Below are 22,663 nucleotides of genomic sequence, written 5' to 3' on the forward strand. Positions count from 1 at the left end.
TCGAACAACATGCAAAACGAGGATTTTATATTTTCATTCCGTAAACTTGTACTGCTCGTTGAATCTGGTATAAATTCTGCGATAAATAATAATATCAGTCTGTTATAAATTTTCAGAGAAAGAGTTATCGTCAACTTATCGTCAATTCTTTTTCTTTCTTTTACACAGAATAGCGATCAGCATTTATACCAGGCTCGCATATCTTCATCGCGCTTGATTATCGTTCATCAGTCACCCTCATCGTCGTCGTTTAACTCGGCTCAGCGCTTCTATCATTATTATCGTTGTCCTAAATCTCGAGTACACGGAAAATAACGCGAATCTATTACGTTTCATCGTCGTCTCGCATTTATCATTATCACCATCAACCCGTCCTTTCACGACTTCTTAAAATCGTATTATGTCTCAGAACTCTGACAAATCCTCTCTTCAAACCTCCTTCTTCTAAAATTTCCGTAAAACATTCGTTTCAATTTTCTCGTCTCTTTTTCGTGCAATCGAACAATCAACTCGTTATACTGATCTTTCCTAAATCTCCACATATTTAATTTGTTAAACGATATTTAAATTGAATGACATTGAAGAGTGGCATTAACGAAAGAGAAAGCGTAAATGTTATTCATAATATAAAAAAAAAAAAAAAAAAAAAAAAAGAAGAAGAAGAAAGAATTTCGATCGAATAGATCACGAAAATTTAAAATATAAAATATCTATTAAAAAAATTCTACCAACTTAAGATCATTCTACCAACTTAAGATTTCTGAGCATCCTTGAAAATGAAACTCGAGAATCTCAATATCCTCAGACAAACTCGAATCGTTCGTGATCCGTGAACGTAAGGCTTCCTGAGAGCTTCGACCAAACTCCCGTCATGGTTCCTCGACTTTCACGTTCTCCGCGGCCAGAATCTCTTCCTCTCCTCGACTTTCCTCGACCCGTTCACTGTTCGAGCCTGTTGTACAGATACAGTTGATGATTTATCGCATTAACGTTTCCACCTGTGCTATTACGTGGATTGTCGAGATGGAAACGGTTCGATGAACGGTTACGCTTGTGACACTGGGTCATGAAAGTATCGCAATTAAACGCGCCGATCCTGTGTGCAATTAAGTATGCCATGTTGTGTACATACTCGATTGATTTCTGAGCGATGTTGAATCGGTTTGAAGAAAGGAATAAATGTGAGATAATTAGGAATATTTATTAAATATTTTTCTTTTTGTTAACATGTGTTTGACGTGCTTTGGATTGCAATAATTTTTTTTTTTTATTTCTATTATGTATTATATCGATGGTTTGCATTTTAGATGGTACAGTAATTATCTTTTTTTTATATTGGTGTTCGTTAAGATGAATAACTTGCAGAACAAAGAATTTTTATATCGTATTTTGAAGAAATCGTGATTGGTTAGTGTAATTGAATCAAACGTTGCGTTTTAATTTTCAATTTTTATAATTTTCATTCGTTTCTCCGGATGGAAATGATCAGAATTAAGTTGATCGAAGTTTGAAACATCTTGATAAATTTTAATTGGATTTATTCCAGTTATTAAACCCTATACTTATATGCTAATCGTATTGCAATAGCATAGTTTGTAGTAATCGTGAGGAACAATTTCAATAAATTTTGTTCACAGTAGTTTTTAGTTATAGGTATTGCACTGTGCTTATATTTTACTGCAGCCCTAGCTCAGTAGGGATTTTCATGCAAATTAAAAGGATGAAAAATATAGAAACAGATCACTTGTTATGAGCCACTATTAATCACCGATACAAACCGGTTCGACACTTGCTTTTACTCTGTATTAACCGAGCTACAAAAATTATCTGCTACCAAATACAAGATAGGAATTCCATCTATTATACCTGACAGTGTCTTTTTTTCATATATTCTATGTATCTTTTGTATATTGACATTATGAAAACGATACAGGAAAATTTGAGAAACATTGAACATTGTTATAAATTTCTAAAAATAATCCCTTTTTAATTATTTTTAGCAATTTTTCCATTCTTCAAAAATTAATTTCAATCTTAAATCACAATCTCGTCTTATAATTATATCAAGTTTCTCCAATTTCAAAGATTTTAAAACTAAATTGCTTAGAAAATTCCCATATAAATATTTTAACGTTCATTCAATCAAACGCACAACTATCTCGATCATCCGCATCGAAGGTGTGGAAAAATCACACCGCAACCGAAATTTACTACACGTTGCATCATCCCCCCTCTTCCCTCGAGCCGTGATACAACGTCTCACTTTCATGAAATATGATTCTCGATGCACCGAGAGTTAACTTACATGGAATTACATTCAAATATTTGCTCGTGCCGCCGGTAATTAATCAAGGGTGACCGGTGGAGGGAGAGGAGGGGGGCAGAGACAGTAATCGATTTACCTTTTTTAAATCGTTGTGACATTATACATACGGTTAAACGACGAAGGCCACGATGCCGTATTTTCCACTGAATGAACATTTCTATGCGGCCTTTTATCAGCCATTAGACATATTACGTGTTTCGATAAATCATTCCTTTCCGGTTGAAACGCACCCCGATAGGACGGCCTCTCTTCTTATGGGGACTGCCGTGCATGTCAGCATAATACCAAAGTCGCGGTGTATCGTTTCTATCTTCTCGGTGCCACGCACCACGATGCCATAGGAAAGATAGCGGTTTTGTCGTTATTATTACACGGACGTTGCTTCGCTTATTTCTTGGAATTATCCACTTTCAATTCTCTCTCTCTCTCTCTCTCTCTCTCTCTCTCTCTCTCTCTCTCTCTCTCTCTCTGTCATCCTCTTGATATTGCAAATTCAAACGGATTGTTTAACGGATCGCTCAAAAGTGAAGTTGAACGAAATAGAAATTTTATTTATTAGTTAATCTGGCATTGAGATATTTTCATCTAATGATTCGTAATTATAAAATTTTCTATCTCTTGGTAATTCCATAAATCAATCGTACATAATAATTCGCGCGAAACTTACAAATTTTAAACTTTCCCTCTCCCCATAAAACGTGCAATTCAATCGATTCACCGAACGATCCATCAAAGAACCATCCTAATTAGTAACCAACGGAGCGATCTTCGATTTCCTCCTCACCAATCTCCCAATTCCCTCCAACGTATAACGTGGCGTTTATTCCATCCACGAGGACGAATCATCGTCTCTCTCCCCCTCTTTCTTATCGAACGCGCAAACGTCTGTAGATGTCTCGTTTCGCAATACACGGCTCTAAATCAACACACTGGTATCGCGAGGCAAGCCGCATTAATCAATCTCACCGAACTCATCGTGCTCATTGATGAAGATACGGCGAGGCTACGCTGTCTCGCGGTTTTCGCCATTCATCGCGCGCTCCCCTTCTCGTCCACGCTGCGATTAACGTAATCCCTCCGAACGGACGGTGTGTACGATCGATCGATCGAGGGGAGAGGGGAAAACGGGTCCAGGCAGGCCGGCAGCAGGAGAAGAGGAACAAAGGGCCCGGAGAGAAGAGAGGCTGGACCCTCGTCTGGATTCCGTGACGACCACGCTAGTTAACGTTTTATGGAATCGAGCCGGGCCCGAACAGGTGCACGAATTGGTCCATTCGATGGATGGATCGCTTCTCTCTTCCTCTCCCCTTTCTTCTTCCTCTTCTTCTTCTTCTTCTTCTTCTTCTTCTTCTTCTTCTTCTTCTTCTTCTTTTCCCTCCTCCTCTCGTACGCGTTTCTTTGCAGAGGAGAGAGAAGGAGAGAGAGAAGGAGGAGAGGTTCTCTAATTCTCGAGGGAACAAAAACTTAATCGGTTGCTTCCTCTGGGTTCTCCTCTGCGAATAGAACGGCCTCCGCTGGAGGCTGAACCCGACGACCGAGAGGCGGCTGTGCTCCGCTCGTGAGGAACGAGAGAGGGACAGAGTGACGCGTACACTGGTGTGGAATTAACTTTTAGTCTAGATATGTATTTTTTCTTCCTTTTTTCTTGGAACCACAAGGTCGAATACGCAGAGGGATACACGGATCTTGTCGTTTTGGGTTGTAACAGATAGCCATTGATCCTCTTTCGAGCCTCGAGTGTTTTAGAAAGTTTTTGTGACATTTGTGATTAGATGATATTCGTTGAATGGCGTGAAACATTTGAATATTTCCTCTTTGATGTCGAATTATTAATATTCAAATCGAGTTATTTTAAGACATTAAAATTTTGAATACTTGGAATACAAATTCTCGATCGATGTAATTTAAGCAACAAATTTAATTAAAATCGTTACATCATAGAAAAACATTTAACTTTCGTCGAATATAGAAAAGGAAATGATAAAAAGAGAAAGAAAAAGAAGCCAAGAATTCAAGAATCACTCGATCGAACTCGATCTTGATCTCCAAAATTCACTCGTTAATTCGATTCTCCGTACTCAAACGAATAATAAAAAACGCATATTCTTTCAATCACCAGTGATTCGGCCGAAGAGAGAGAGAGACAGGATTTCGATCCCGTAAAAATGGTGGATCCTATACCACTGCGCGCGTCAGCGCACGAGATGTGGGTAAAAGAAAGAAAGAAGAAAAAAAAAAAAGAGAGGCACGAGAGGAGAAATCTAGCCGGAGGAGGGATCCTTTCGAGAGCTGCGTACGATCAGGATTACCTTCGGGGTAATCTTCGTATCCAGTAGCTATAAGCGACTGCATTCATTTAGCTGTGCGTAGGGAGAGATACGCGGCGATATATAGGTGCGAGCGAGAGAAGGAGAGAGGAGCTAGCCGGTTTTGTGTTATTACGGGGCACGGGCCTCCAAGGTCCTTAAGGAGGAGCTTCTGAAATATGCTGATAATGGGTGGACGTCGCGAAATCTTCACGACCTAGCTAGCCCGCGGTAAACGTTTATTTCACCGCGTGAATGAGGGCGACTGGGTGATTGGAAAACGCAATGAACGTCTATGTAATGCACGTTATGTGATTCACGTTGTGGAAATGTTGTAGTGTTATAAATTGTGATTGTAAAGTTGGGGAATATTTATTTTTTATTCATTCTTTGAGTTATCAGTTAACATTTCTCGGGTTAGATTGGAAAGATTGGTTAATTAATTTTGTCATCGTGGGGCTAATTGGTTTGGCCATGATATCGATGAAATTTAATTGTTGATTGGATAAGCAATAGTTGTTGGAAATAAAAATAAGGGGATTAGTAAATTCTTATTACTGATGGAATTAGGTGTGACGATAGTTATAAAAAGAGATTCAGATTGATTCTGATATTTTTTGAAAAATAAGAGATTTGAAGCTTTTGCAAAATTGTTATTATTATAGTAATTGGTGAAGCGTTATTTTGAAAGCAAAATTTCAATATTTTGTAGTTCATTTTAAGGATGAAATAGTTGCGATAGTAATATCAAAATTTGTAATTGGTATTATTAATTCTGATTTAGCTTTTACGTGAAATAGAAGTGTTGAAAGAAATTTTATTATTATAGAATATTTCTGTTATAAATAAATATTCGCGAAAGATATGGGAGTAATGATTTAAAGAATTTTTCATTAACACAATGCTGAAAAACAATAGAAAAATTCTTCTCTTTGCTATATTTCACTGATCTCAAAACACGTTCATCTGTATGGGTGTACCTCGTAATTTTCTCTTTGGCTCGGCCAAATCTTTTGTCTTGCGGTTATATAAGCAGACGAGATCGGTCTGCTTTAATGGCGGCACCGTGATTATTCTGTGTTAGGTGGAGTATATCTTGTGGTCTCTTAATGATAGGAAAACGTTCCTGGATGTTGGGGATATTTAGTTGAATAGGGAATTGTTTTCTCTTTTGAATTGTGTTTATTATTCTTATTCTAACGAGACGAGGCAAATGAATTAGTTGAAATTAATATATCAATCGCAATTATTTATAATTATCATCAAATTTTTTGTTAAATATATGAATATATCATATAAAATAATGGATAATATAATATAAAATTTGAATTTGTGAATTAGAAGGGACAATAGTTCATTGCTACTTAGATGTGGACAATAAATAATTAAAAAATTATTTTTTTTATGGCAGTATATAAAGTTTTTAATTTAAAATAACGTTGTTATTGTTTAGGATATGGAATAAAATAGAACAGAATTTAAATATAGTCATACAATTCTGTACATTTGAAAAATTTTCCGAGGAGTTATTTTGAAAAGATCTTTTTATGTAAAGAAACTAAGAACAATGGATAATTAGTACTAAATTAGTATAATGAAACCAGTTTTAAAAATTTATTTTTGCTCTTTCATAACAAGTTTTCGACGTGTTCTCCTTTCGTGTAAATGCCTACACTTATTTGATGTCAGAAATATTTTTGTCTTGTTCCATTTTGTTATCCGATATATACACACATTTCATTAATTATAATAATTACAGTATATTATCAGGCGTGAATAAATAAATTAAATTCATTAAGATGCATGAAGGACAACGATTACAAAGATATTTAACATCGAAAATATTGATTTTACAACACATGTTGATTAAACATTTTTTCACTCCTCTCAATTAGTATCATAAACTCTTAAAGTTTTATAGTCTCTCATTTAACACCTTCGTGTATTACATTAACGCATTACACTTTGATCTTTTACTATGTACAAACGTGTTTCTCGTATTTATAATTTTTCTCTTTTTTGAAATTGAATTCTCATTATAGACACTAAAAATTAGATATATTATTCCTTGGAAAAAAAGATAAACAATTAACAATAATATCCCACCAAAAAGAAAAATACAAATGATTTAAATAGTGAAAAAAATAATTATTAAAGAATTTTTTTTTTTAGGAAAATAAAAAACTTAATATTTTTATTTCTTTTTTTTCAAATAGAATTCAATTCATTTATATATGCAAATATTTGCAAATAAAATGAATATTGAATATTTCTTTATTAAATAAAAAAAACAACACCTTACGATAATAAATAATAATGTTGTAATAATAATAAAATAAATAATAATGTTGCTAACAAAAATACAATATATTTGTACAATATATTTTTAATACAGTACAAAAGAAAATTAAAAAAAAATATTACATGATATAACAGATAGATCCTAGAAATAATTAGAAACGCCCCATCGTTTGTCCACGAAATTGCGCGATTAAACTTCTCTCCGTCCAGAAAATTCGACACCCACTACGAAATTAAAATGCCGGCCAACGACACCGCGTCGTAAATAATCACGTAATAACGCGGCGGGCAATCACGATGGTCTATCTCTCGGTACATCGTCGAGGAACCGGCGCAAATTGAATATTAATACGCGCTGTGTCGCGAGGACACGAGGATAATCTCGACAAAGGTCCGGCACCGATGACGCTGTCCCAATAAATAACAACCTGAAATATAATACAACGTAGATAGAACTCGCGAGGAGAGGAATTTTCGCTTTTCGCCCCGGGAGGATCGCGCGTTCGAATCTCGTTGTCGGCCAACTACTTCTTTCTCTTCCTTTCTTTTTTTTTTTCCCTTTCTTTCTTTTTTTTCCCCTTTTTTCCCCACCATCCCTCGTATTCCCTTTTATACCAGAAATAGTCAGTTTGGATCTAGATAGTTGCGCCGGCCATTTAACACGACCCTGTACTATCCGGCGTGAATCTAAGATGGTTGACGTGGAGGAAGTCAGCGGAAGATCCTGAAAATCGCGGATGATTGCAACGTATCCCGCGCGCTCTCGGCCTCTTCTCTGGTTCTCTAGCAGCGAGCGGACACCTCGGTCCTGTCCAGATGGTAAAGTGAGAACAGTTAGCCGCGAAATTTACGGCTCTATTGACGCTGATAAATGGGATAGTTCAGTCTATTTATAATTTGATGTTAGCGTACGTACGAGCGTACGTTTCGGAACCGTAGTAACACGGTGATACTGATCGTGGTTTCTAAGAGTTCAAAAGTTTAATTCGTACGCAAAAGCAAAAAGAAAAACTTCCAAGTTATATATTTTTGATAATTATACGGTGAAAAAAAAATATATTGAGATCGATGCTCGCTTTTAATTTTAGAATTTCGAAAGTTTCATTTGTAAAGAAAAAAATGTCTTAATTAATCTACGTATATAATTACTGCCTTTAGATACATTCACAAATCGATAAAGATTCATCGAGGGAAAGAAACTGACCTTGAATTAAGAAAAAAGAAAAAAGAAACCTGAAAGTATCGTCTTAAAAGTTCGAAATCTGGATTCGATTTATTATCACCGTAATAATAATAATAAAAGAACAAATAAATAAATAAATATTTATCGATTTCGAAGTTTCGAAATTATCAAATTATCGCGGATGTAAAAAATTTTCGAGCGAAAATTAACGCGATAACAGGTTAAGGGAGACGAATTTCGTTTAGGTTAATTATTTTGTCGCGGGCATTGCTCGTATATCGTATCGTATACCGGCCTGTCTCGTAAAAGTCAAGTCGGAAGAGGCTTGTAATTAGAGGACGGGGCTCATTCGGTCTAACGACGACAGCCCGCGGCGCGCATAACGTTATAATGCCTCGTTGCATTGTGGATTCTGGCGTTAGGATTGTTATCGGTTCGGTTCGAGAGTGGAGGAGACCACGTTATATACGCCGATGTTGTATATATATATATATCGAAGATGGAATCGAGGAGTAATTGAGAATAGGTCGTTCGGATGGTTTAGGACCTGAACGTCAGGTAGACAAGGCTAGTAAGGCTAGTTTAAGAGTGGCCGGCTCCAGCGGTTGGAATAAGATTATTTCTTTCGGCAAAGGGCGAGGTGGCCCGGGGTTATAATTATTGGATTATACGGATGATGCGAATGTATGGTCGAGCGAGGATGAAGATTGAATGATACGATTGGGAGGAATCGTTGAAATTGTTGAAGGGTTCAGGTCGTGGTTTAAAAAGTGGCTTTTCTGGCCTTTGTGGGCCTTCGATGATAATTAACCGAAGTATGGGATCGATTTTCATTTCGTCTGGATTCTAGTGGGAATATATATATATTTTTTTTTAAAGAGACTTGTACAAATTGGAAAAGCTAATAGCGTGGATGAATAATTAATTTTTTATTCGTAACGTGAAAAAGTGTAGTGATGTAGATAAAATGTAGATAAAATTTCTTCGACGTTAGAATCGAATGGATGATGATTATGCGAGGAGAAAATATTGTTTGAGATTGATTTTTTTTTTTATTAAAAAAATAACTTAACATTAATTTTAAGAGCCAATTATATTATCTATGTTTTTTTGTTGAAACAGTCACGTAACTTTGTTATTCCAGTGAGAAGAATGGAGATTCTATTGTGTTATTAAGATGCTCTACGTCTTAATGATTTATTCATTATGATTATAATGCGTAACAAATGCACATCGTTTTTTTTCCACCTAGCAAGTAAATGTATGTCGATTGTAATTTCAAAGTTATTAACTTCGTCCATAAAACGTTAGTAAAAAACGTCCGTTGTGCTCCAATTACTGGACTGATGACCGGTTGTGTGGAAAAGATACATTTACTGTTGGATCGTGCCTATATTAATTAGAAGTAAAAGTTTGTAATTATAATAAGTTTGTAATCAATGACCGAATTTCGAATATACGTTTATATAATAAAATTATCAGAGAAAAATACACAAAGTATTGAATCACGTGTAAAAAGAAATAAATTAAAATACCGTCCTAACGATAAGAATAATTTATAATTTGTAATTAAATGTACATTTAATTCAATTAATAGCAGTATAAATTATTATACTGTCAAAATACAATTACATATTTTATTCAGTTTTACACAAACATATTTAATTTTTAATTGACGACGAACAAATTTATATTTTTAAATATAACAGCAATATAAAATAAAGCCAAAAATATTATTCCAATGGAATTTATCGAACGAAACAAAAATTATTTCGAATAAATTAATCTATCAAAATTTTATTCGAATAAATGTTCGTTTCAATAACGTTCCAAACCTAAACGATATCGACTCGTGTGAAACGCGCGCACGACTGTCTATTTATCAATGGAAGCACTGTCGACGCGAATCCGGCGGAAGTCACGCTCACGGAAAACAGCTTTCATTTGACGTCGAGCGATCATCTTTCTTGATCAGCCGTCTCGAACGAAGAATCGAGAATTCATTTAATAAAATTCCGACTTATTATTCGCAATTAATAAATTGTCGTTACATTGGACAAGTTATATTAAAAAATTAAACTTTTTTTCCTTAACAATCTCTCTTGATTAAAAATCAAATTGCAAAAATCATATACAAAGTGTTCTCTTTCTTGGATGGAGAAGTTAAGGAGCGGCAAGAGCTAGAAATCGTCGGAACTTTTTCGTCCCGTTCGTTCATTCTTTTCTCGCCTCTCGTTTATTTATTTTAGTTTTAAACGCTTCTTGCTCCACGAAACCTTTCTCACGGATCGAAATTCGCTAAATCATACTGTCTTGCAGTTTTTCTGAAAAGCTTTCTTGTGTTCCATCTTCTGTTCCCTCGCTGTTTTGAATCCAAGTGTTTGTATTTAATCTCGGCTTTCCGTCAATCCTGCGACGCGTGTTTCGCTGATTCCTGTGTTAAGTATGACGCGTATAAAGTAGCTTCGTTCGCTGGTCGTGACGGTTGTCAATCAAAACGTTGATGAATTGAACGTAATTAACACCAGTACCGTCAGAATATTTATGAATATAATAAATGGTTGAATGGTTGAACGTATGGGAAAAAATTAGGAAGATTGGAAGAAAAACGAGATAGAAAGAGATTATTCATTTATAAAGTGTATAATGATAACGATAATGGGCGATGAATTAGAAATAAAAATAAGAAGAGACGAAATCTTAAATGACGATGAGGTATGAAATAAAATTCGAATAAAGTTTGGAAGATTATATGATATTGTTGATGGATTTAATTCGTTATATATTTATTCATTGCGATAAATTGTTCGATTTTCAAGTCTACGATTTTCTTGCTTACTCTACATGAATCGTCATTATTCATTCATTGCTAATACTCAAGTTAGAAGTTCGATTTTCAACGTGTGCACGTGTTACATGATGTAGCAAACCTCTTCGTCATGAATTATCAAGTTTACTCGAGACCTACTCCACTCTAATAGCTATTTTCTAAGAGAGCTATTCATTTCGACGAGCTCATCTCTCGTTTCAGCATGTGAATTCACGTAGAATCTAATTTACTTATTGATTGTATAAAAGCGTGGATGGAGTAGACCCTCGTATTAAGTGAATATGTTACATTAGAAAATTATGATTCATTCAAGTATAATTTCTTCCATGATTGCTGAAGAGCATATGTTCAAACGGAAGAAAAATTCTATTCTTTCTTTTACTAAGAATTTAATCTCTTTTGAGAAATATAAAAATGATTACTTTGACATGGAACAACACATACACACGTTAAAAAATTTAGACTTTTTAGTTGATTTTAAATTAACCTCGAAATTCAATACACAATATACTCAATGTTCATATAATATAACTATAATATAATTACAATATAAATTGCAACACCAACCAATTCTCTCTCTTAATATTTAATTAACTTTTGTAAAAAAAAAAAAAAGATTTTACACGGTGGTACAACAAATTAATATTACATAATTTTTTCCACGTTCACCCAGACATCCGCCACTTGACAAGATCCCGTAACACTCGCAACGTGTCGTTGGAATTCATTCCCGACCCGAGCAAATCGCGCTCTCGTTTCTCCTTTTCCCCAAGATTCCGGCATCCGCGGAGTCTGGGCCAAGAGACGAGGATCTGAAAGAGGAACGTCCACGATCCTGACGTCCACGATAGACCGCCACATTCAGAAATAAACTCGGCCAAAATAGACATGGCGAGAGAGTATTAAAACTAGGGGGTGAGCGAGGTGGTGTTTGCGAAGTTTGTTCGAACGATGGAGAAAAGGATAAAGGATCGAAGGAGAGGCGAACTGGAAACGAATATGTCTGCGAATTCGCGGGAGATAAAGAAGAGTTTGATGGAAGAGAAAGAAAAAGAAAATAGAAGAGAGAGAGAGAGAGAGAGAGAGAGAAAGTTGGGAGACCCATTTCGCATTCTGCAGAGAGCTAGTCAGCGGCTAACTATAAGAGAAGCTAACTATAAACCGGACTCCCTACCCCGTTGCTATTTTCAGCGTCGCGCTTGTCGCATTGCCAAACCCCCCTTGCTGTGTTCTTCGCTCTTTCTTCGTCCCTCCGTCCATTTCTCCGTCTCTCGCAACCCCTTTCGATCATCGCTCCTGTGCCCGCGTGAACGTTGCATTCTTCGACGTGCCATCGCGAGTGAACTCTAAAGATATGTATTTTCACTTTTTCAGAGTATTGAAATTTATTTGAAATGGAAAAAAAAGTAATAATAATAATAATAGAACGATTGTATTTATTTTGGATCTAAGAAACATTGGAATATAATTATCGAATAAAATAAGAAATATTGAAATAACTTATTTCTCAAATAATTTTTAATCTAACATTTTTGAACTTTTGTTTTTTCAGATAGATCTGTGAGCACAACCATATCGGAGTGTCAATAATGCTTTAATAATAATCTTTGACTGTCGGCTTTTCTGCAAAAACAGCAATTGAAATTGTAAGTATTACGTTTTAATTATTTATATTATGAAATACATATCAAGAACAAGTGTAAACAATATTAATCATCTCTTCTCAAATGTTCTAACAAGAAACATGTTTAAATATTCGCCTTGTTAGAACAGTATTTTATAACAAAATACCATCGTTATTTTTTCCATATCTTCGACGGAATCAATTTATTAATGAAAAAATTCTTTCGAAATTTATTTATAACTATAACCAGCAAAACTAATCGAACTGCTACCTGATTGTAAAACTTCGAAGGCTCTCCTCGCAAAACACCGTTTTTACGGCGTTCATTTACACAATGTAACGAGCCGTTTAAACAAATACTTTACGAGATACTCAACACATCGTTATCGAAGGTCTAAAGAAAGCGACAGTCGTTAAAATCAATCCACCATGTATGATGACAACCTTTTTTTTTTTCCTTTCTTTCTTTCTTTCTTTCTTCCTCCCCCCTCCCCCCCTTCCTTAAATGCATTTTATTAACACACGACCCGATAGCCTTCGCGAGTGGTATGGCAATAACGGTCGTTTGCATTGCGGTTTCAGAGGAATCGATTTCGTCTCTTTTTTTTTTTTCCACGACCGCAATTGGAACGATCGTAAACCAAGTAACACCACTTGCCACGTTCACATAGAAACCCTTACAAGCTCGGTTACACCCACTCGTCGACGATGAAAGGTACAATTCGTCAAAAGAGAGAAAGCTTTTGCACTATATATTTTCGCAAAAATCGATTCGTTCGTGTTTAACGTTATTATTAACGTTTCTTTTATCGATTAATTGAAATCTATGCGATATCTATTTATTTTTTTGTTAATCGATCATAGAAATGATTACAGTATATTTATATTTGTAATTTGAAAATCGATTATTCTGAGAAATATTTTCAAGAAATTTAATAATACGAAAAGACAAGGGGAAAAGGGAAAGACGTGGAAAGAAATATTTTTATTTATAATACGTAAAAAACCTACATTTACATTTTTCGAAATAATTCGAGGAATCGTTAGAGATATGACACGTTCCTTATATCTCGGGATAATCTGGGAATTCCTTAAATGTTCATTCGGTTTTCGAGCCGAATGTCATCGTAAAGCGCTAATTTATTCAGTGACTGGGCAGTTATGCCCGCATATGGGAAAAATGTGAACCGGAAAACGTATAAACTAGCAGCTAAACTTTTATGAGAAGGGGGATCTCTTTCTCTCTTTCGCGGCCATGATCCGCGCATCAAATTGAATTATGCGCAATTACATAAAATCTCGATTAATTTATCGATCGAAAATTAAATTCCTCTCATAATATTAGTTGATTGAAGGATAGGATCTCGCCTGGTGGAGATCAACGTCGGTTTCCTGGATACACGATGATAAATTTGAATACACCAACATGTCTGGCGTGTTCCGTTTTTATTATATCTGAAAGGATACACCGTTGGTCAAAAGTTTGAAATTGCTTTCCAAATACGTCGAATTTTCAATTAATTTTAATCACCGATACGAAATTAATATTAATAAATGGGTTTGGAGAAAAATTTATTATTATTATTTTTTTTTAAATTTTTCAATTTTAATTCGAAAATGTATAATTGATGTTTGATCTTTTTGGAAATCAAATGGAAAATTCATATTAAAAAACGTTGTTACGTTTAAAATTTTTGTTATTTGCAATTATATTATGTATAATATAATTTTAAACTTTTGATCGATAACTTGCACGGGTCGATTCGTTAATAATGGATTGATCGACTCGCAAATCGGATTAATTTTCATGCAACCGACGCCACGTCCAATGATGTTCATATTAGGAAAATAATTAATGCAATGAGACGTCTAGAGAAGAATTGATAAGTTATCTATTATGGAACAATGTTCAGTTTGGAATGAGGATGTTAATTATCTCGGTTTTTCTCTGGATATTAATATTAACTAGAACAAATTTGGAGATATAATAGAATTATTCAAAATCGTGGAAGAGATTATAATTCAAATTAATTTTCTTCATCTTGTAATAGTTGGTATTTAAGTGTGTGTGAGTGTGATTTATTAAATAATGTAATTAATTATATGTACTTAATTTGCAAAGATAATTGGATAGGCATTAAGCACAGAATTCATTTAGATTCTTTGGATTAGTTTCTTTAATTACTTTTTTTATTTTTATTTAATCTTATCTATCTTTAATTATTTCTTGAGAATCGAAATGTAATTCGTAGTGTAATTAAAAGGATCGTATTTGATATTAAATTAAGATGAAGTTAGAATTTAGTTTCATGTAATAATTAATTCGTTTAATATTTTAAAATTTCACCAATAAAATAAAAAAAAAGAATATTTTAAAGATTACGTTGTAATTATAAAAAAAATATTTCACATATTTTTATTAAAATTTAATTAATCTTATTGTTTACAAATTTTAGTTTTAAAAAGTTTGAACCATAAACACCAGTACTTTATTTTCAAAAAGACATTCTTTAAGAAATTAACGAATTAATTTACTTTAATAATCTCGTCAAAAGAGCGCCAATAATTAAATTAATTAAAAATTATCAAAAATACATCGAAAACTGGAAATATTTGAACAGATAATATTAATTTTCACGTTTGTTTCGAAAAAAAAATTTCAACTGCGTTGAATGCTTTTTGAACAAGTATCAAGTGTTTGAAGAAATATAATGTAAAACATTTTGTTTACGCTTTATAAACATCGTGAAAACCAGCGTTTACAACGAGAAAGCATCTATGAAAACCGAGAGTACGATAATTAAAAATTATCAAAGACCAGCAAATGTTTTAATAAGGTATTTTTTCAGTAAATCATTTTCCTTTTATTTTCTGCATTTAATCTTAATTAAAATACAATAATTATAAGAATATAATCTCTTAAAATAGGAACAATTAACATCAAAATCACATTATCAACGATAGATAAATAAAATAACGAACATGATGATAAATAGTTAGAGATCGATCCATCCCAAATTTTCAAATAACATCGACTTTCTATTTTTTTTTTTTTTTTATTATAATTACTCTAAATTTATATTTATTTAATATTACGAATTATTTTAAAGAATCCAAGTTTTATTTTATATTCTTTTACAATTTATTCGTGATCTCTATCTTTATCAACGATATAAAATAAACTTCATTATGCATACATTATAATATATATACATATATTATAATATGACCATTCACATCTTGCTGATTGACAGTGAAACCTTGCTTATATATATACTGTATAACCGTTACATTGATAATAAACGGGGATTATAATCGAGCAATGACCGAGAGATCAAGCAATCTGCATTAAATATTTCCACGGTCTGTATCTAGATCGCTGGCTAATTTCTGGCTGCTTTCAATGCTAAAATTGCCACGGAAGAAGAATAGATTTCATACCGTGGATAAAATTAAAGAGAACGAAACGAAGAGCTTAATGTCAATCCGGGGAGAAAAGGATTCATTCGCGGAAATCAATTTGAAAAATTAAGAAGGAAAGACGTGTGTGAAAAAATTCAATCCTTATTGATTGAACAATAAAATTTTTAATCTAATGGAAATTAGATATAACAACGATTTAATTAGATTTGAAACTTACATAAAAAAGAGAAGATAAAAAAAATGGCGAGTGCGTGAAAGAATACGAGAATATTGAAAAGGAAAAAGGGGTTAAAGGAAAACTAAAAGGTCATTGACTTATACATTTTATCTTTTTAACGTTAAATAGCTTGATACGTTCTGAACAGACGTTTTGTACACCTACTGACAAAATATAGACCGAAGATATCTCGTGATTCAGCCTTCCGGTTCATCCAGATATTCCATCATTCGTACTATATTAGACACAAAGGAGCATAGAGATATGCAGTATCGTATCTTTCAAAATGATAATTACAAGATACCTAATTTCACGATTTCTATTTAACATTTCTCCAAACTTATAAAAGCAAAAAGTTACATTACTTTAGAAAAATATTCGAATAACACAACGAAATATCATATCATAAATCTACCGAAAATAATTTTCCAATAATTTTCTCTCTAACGATATCCATTTGGAATAAATTAACCAAGTTCTCTTCACCTCATTCTCTCAATTAAATCTCTATTTCCTAGAACAACCACCCCCGCAAACCTCTCGAACAAAATTCCAAAAACAAAAAAAAATAAATAAATAAATAAATAAAAATAAATAAAACCATTCTCCTGTTGTACACCCGCTCACATTCGAACACATTCGCGGCTCGAATCTTAATTCGAAACGACTTCCTCGTGTGGCGAGGAACAACCGGAATCGCATCTCGATGTTTTCGCGTTAGCGACATGCGTACGGTGTTGAATGCAGCCACGCGCATAGATTAAAATTGCACGTGGGCGCTGTGCTCGCGCTTGCATCCACGTTTTATATAGGCGTGTGTACAGATACATATACAGATATATATATATATATACACAAGGAGGTTCAATTAAGCGCGGTCTCGCGACGGATCGAAGCTCGTGGGGTCAGTGCTCGGACCTATTTCAACGACCGTTGAGCCGCCTTCATTGGCTAAATTCTATTATTTATTTACGGTGTTACTGCTCTGCCTCTTCGAGGGTTTGAGAGAGTGGAAAAAGTTGCTTACCATGGCTTCGAAAAGACTATCATCCTCGCGTGGCCGCTAACAGGTAAACGAGGGGGGGAGTTGAACTACGAGGGTTTGGAAATGGGATTAGGGATTAAGGAGATTGTCGTAGAGATTCATAGTGAAAAATGGTGATGATAATTGTTGAAGTTGGAGGGATTCTTTAATAAGAGTTAAGGTATCGTAGTTTGGAAGGTAGAGATTGTATTAGGAATAATTTGTGTGAAATATTGGTGATATTGGTAGGAGGGGGAGTGGAAATATATTTTCGTAACGATTAGGAAAGGTATTACGACGCGTTCCTTTCTCGTTTTATTATTATCCATATTATCCTATTATTTTGTAAATTTCATTCAATGATAATATTTTAGAGCAATCGAGTGTTGTAATTTTTTTTTTACGATGGCTAGGATGAATTTTATGAAAGTATAATGAAATGGTTGATTATGATTAGTTAGTGGATTATGTATATAATATTATGTAAAATAAAAATTTTATTGATGTTAATTCTGTATGATTTTACAACCATAGAAATCATAATGATATAAGGCACGAGTTAATGTAATATAATGGTTTTTATAGGTTGTATATTAAATTTGATAAAAATATATGAAATAAAATTCATTTGATAGGAGATTTTGGAATAACAAAAATGACATTTAACGTGATTACGACAGCGTATATAATCTAAAAAAATAATATTAAAAAAAAATCTATATTTAAATCTGTATATTACCGATTATACACAAGCTTGGATGTAAGATTTAAGAAGAAAATTTTATTTGGATTCATCGTTTTATAAAAATCTGAATAATTCTCTCCTGGTCATGTAGGGATGTACAAGCAGAATGTATTATAAGCAGGATTTTTAATATTAGCTATCGACTTGCTGGTATTTGATTACTGGCTTCTGCTAGTTACAAGAATCCAAATATGCGATGATAATGTCCATTTAAATTTTATGCATTTGTTAGTGACGCATACGGTAGCGTTTCGTCGTTTTATGTCCATTCACCGTTTCGTTGATCATCGAGTTATATGGATGATTGAAATGTTTGGATAGCAATAAAATAAAGATCCACGTAACATTCTTATTTTATTTTAACTTTCGGAATTCCTATTGATTTCTTTCCACTCACAATATCCTTTATGATATTCCGCGATAATGAATTCGCGACGTGAGAAAAAGTTTCAGAATTACGAGGAAAAAATTCAATATTTCGAAAAATTTTATACGTTCTTCTCGTATTTTCTAATTCGAATTCTTGCTTAATCATCGTTAAACTTATGCAGAGTAACATAACTTTCATTTTCCTTCTCCTTCTTTTTTTTTTTTTTTTTTCTATTTAATAACTTTATTCAACTTCGATTATTCTTTATCTTTACGGATCCAATTAAATTTAACGAAATCGATTTTCCCTTACAACAATACAAATATTTTCAAATATCCAAAAGTTAAAAGTTAGACGATTCTCAAAAGAACTAATTATTCCAAATTTTCCACGCACTTATTCATTACCACTTTATTTCTATCTCGCCAAATATACTCTAAAACGTAAAACGTAACATAAAGCAACATACCTTTCAACGATAATTCCGCGAAACTGCGTCAAAGTAAAGGGAACAAGAGGCATCTAAGCTCGCGTTGAACTTTTAACGAAGCCTCACCTCCCCCTCCCCGAACAGGGTGCTTTCTCCTCTGCAGCTTTTCGAGCACAACGTTTCACGCGCTCCCTAGGCGAAAAGTCAACTCGACCGTCTAATTACAGTCGGTTCTCTAGGAATTAAGTTGGCGTTTAGAAGGCCTCGGTTTTCTCTCGCGTCTGAGCGCGCTGTGATTTTCAACCGATTAAACCGGGCAAACGCGATTTCAGCCGAGCGACCGAATTAGCCCAGCTCGGACTTCGTGACCGTTCCTGAAAAATCTGGTTCGTGATCGATCGACGGACAGAGTCCTATCCCCGTGTGCATCTATGTAACAAATGTTCCCTCTGTGATCCATTCTTTTTTTATTCTTTTCCAGGGGAAAGAGTATATCGATACATTAGGTATTCGATAGGGTGTTATAGAAATAAATTTTTGTTTATATTTTAAATCTTTCAAATTTTTCTTTGCTGTTTCATTTGATCTAAAAGAATAAATAAATAAATAAATAAATAAATATAATTGGATAATGGAAAATGTTAAGGATATAGGCGAGTGAAGAGTGTCAAAGAATGTCTTTGAAGTATGAATATTTTTGTTTAAGAGGATTATAAACGATTATAAGGATTATAACGAATATTTTTGTTTCTGGAGGATTATAAACGATTTGGTTTATTGATAAATTAAATGAAAAACACTTAACAGCATGATACATACATTCGAAAGGAAATATTAATAAGAATGTTAGAATTGCGAAATTCGTTGGCAATCTTCTGTTCCTACATTCTCAAGACAATAGGATCGATTAATAGAATTCGAAAAAGGAAGCCATTGAATGCAAAGGCTATATTCTAATATATGTAAAATGATACTTAATTATGTATCGTAAATCTATGACTGTTTATTTTTTAAACTAACGCTTCATTCAATTCTGAACATTCACCATTTCATTATACAAATAATTCTTCAATGAAAGACCTATACTTATATCCATTACCTATACCCATTCGATCACTTTCAACTGTAAACTAACAACATTTAAAAAAATAATTCTTTCTTTCTTCATATATATATATACCGTACAATGAACATCACGCAACGAATCTGATTAGAAATTCCTTAATTACGAAATTTGAAATAATTAGCCGACAATTAAGGCTGTTAACGTACGATCGAGAGTTTTAGCACGCGAAAGTAAACTCCACGTTCCTTCATGTATGATTCAGGAGTTTATTGCCTTGATCCGTGTAAAAAAAAGACTCTTTAAACCACGGATAGAGATTGCAAAAAAGAAAAAGAAGATAATGGATGTGATATATAGGAGTGAACATTTTATCACGAGATGAAGGATGGATTGATGCAACGCGCGATTATTTCCTTTTGTCAAATAAAATAAAAATTGAAAAAAATTTTTTAATTTATTTTGCTCGAAAAGAAATTGACGGAAGATTAAAGATGTATCATGGAAAAAATTTCAACATTTGATTATTTTTCTTGATAAAAAAATAAGAAGAAATTAATGCAAATTGTTAATTGATTAAACATTCTCTATGTCCATTATTTTTTTCCACCTTGTATTTATATATATGTATATTTATGGACAATTTCATCGTGTTCGAGCTTTCACGATTCGAATCAGCTTCGAAGACCGCGCGTAATTCCAGGCGAAAGGAAAAATTGCGATGTCGTAACACGAATTCGATTCACGGTCGAACTGGCTACTGCAAGTAAATGTTGAAATTCTTTGTGAATTTTTAGTTTCGAAGCGAAAGAAAGGAAGAGAGAGAAGCTGACTCAACATTGGAGCACTTTAAACGAATTGTTTCTTGTGCTCGATGGAATAGAAACTCGAGGGTAGTTGGCTCGAAAGAAGAGTAGATTAGCAAAGATGAAGGAATGCGCGATTCAAAGCTAATTAAAGATTGGAATTTCTTGAATTTTTTGTTTTTAGGATTTAATCTTTCATTACCAAACTTACTTTTCACTTTGACTCGTGACTTTGGATCAATAGAATATTAAAAGATATCTCGTTATGGACTGAAAAAAAATTGTATGATATAAATATGAATTAAGGAAATGCGTGCACGTATGACTTTCTTCTTTACCATTATTTTGCTTTGTTGAAAGAATTTTCACATCATCCATTTCGCATTATCTCTCTATGTGTACTATGATTCGAGCACAAAGAATAAGAAACCTTTATTTTGTAAAAACTAATATGGAAATATTATCTTACGACAGATCTTGTAACAAGACAGGGAGAAAATAGTTCTGTCAGATAACCGATGTCGTTAGCTAAGTTTTCACCGTGCATCTCATATTCACCAGTCACATAAGATTAAGTTGGCGTGTAACGTGTAGGTTATTCCAACCTACGCGAGACAATAATTTCACTTTATCAAGTGTGCCTAACAACCTTTTCCATCCTTTATTTTTATCATTTCATTTGTGAGAAATGATAAATTAATTATACGTAGATAGTGATGGGCACGAGCATCCCTCAATATAGTTTGAAAAAATAAATAAATAAATAAATGAAACAATTGAATTCCAGAGAAAAAAATTCTCAAACATGTATTTGATGAAGATATAATAATTTTAAATGGAATGATTATTCGATTTTTGAATATTATGAATACTATAAAAAAATATTGGCAAGTTCACGTAATTTCAATATAATTAGATAGGCGCATAGAATTTGGAAGAAGTTTAATAATTCATGCCATATTGAGATATAGGTCACCGGAAAGATCGGCCGAGTGGAAAACTTTAATTATGCATGCGGAATAGTGACAAAAGACAAGGGATCCCCTTTATTTATTCGCAGATATTTTATGCAGCTTCGTCTATCAGATCTTGTTATCGATTGCAATTAATTCGAATTCTGAATTATTTTAGAATCTTGCGACAAATAAAATGAATAAAATAATATAATATATTTATATATGAATATATATGAATAAAATAAAATGAAAATGCTTCGTTTATGAAAATATACTCGTTGTTGTATATTTTAAATTATTTTCTCTAATCAAATATTAATGCAACGTATCTTATAAAATATTTCTCGAAGTAAAAGTAATATTAAATTCTTGAAATAATTTTTAGTAGTTGAATGATAATAATGAATAATCGACAGAACTATTATTCTTATTAATATTATTAATATTAATATTTATAAAAAAAGGAAGTGAAAAATTATAATAATAACTATAATAATTATAGTTACAATTACTTCAATAATAATTTCCATATTTTCCAATAACTTTTCTCCATTTATTTTCTCAAACACTATTCGTCTCATCATTTTTTTTTTCTTTTCCATTTCCACAGAATCATTTTCATCGTTCCTCTCCTCTATCTAAAAGAAAACAACCGCATTTTTAATAAACTCGATTTTTCGCTTTTATCGTTATTCGATCACAGGTGGACGGTCCAACGTTTTAACAGGGAGAAATGTATTATGTAAATAGCGGTTTGACTTACGGTGGAACATCTGTTGCCTCGAACCATGGTATGTAATATCAAAAATTATAGACGTGGCGCGGCCATTTGACTTCGGGGAAGAAGGGGGGGAGGAAGGGTCGGGGAAAGTCGAAGAAACTTCGTAGTACGGGTTATGTCATGTTCAATAGAAACGTGTAAAGATGGCCACCGATTTACTAGAATGCGTTCCTCTTTCTCTCTCTCTCTCTCTCTTTTTTATTTCTTTTGTTCGAAATAATGAAGGCGTAACTGAAGAACGAATGGCAATGCGAAGGAAAGCAGAGCGAGTTAGTTGG

General features: G+C 33.4%; 1 protein-coding gene across 2 annotated transcripts in view; it reads left to right on the forward strand.

Moving 5' to 3' along the window:
* LOC122720368 overlaps positions 1–22,663 on the forward strand; it is a 103,627-nt gene that overhangs the window by 42,684 nt on the left and 38,280 nt on the right. For both annotated transcript variants that reach the window (XM_043947031.1, XM_043947034.1), the window contains exon 3: positions 12,499–12,592. The gene's annotated coding sequence lies outside the window, so the exon portion shown is untranslated. The remainder of the gene's footprint in view (positions 1–12,498; positions 12,593–22,663) is intronic.

This window comes from Apis laboriosa, unplaced genomic scaffold, assembly GCF_014066325.1.
Source record: "Apis laboriosa isolate Shangri-la unplaced genomic scaffold, ASM1406632v1 scaffold12_cov154, whole genome shotgun sequence".
NCBI classification, from domain to species: Eukaryota; Metazoa; Arthropoda; class Insecta; order Hymenoptera; family Apidae; genus Apis; species Apis laboriosa.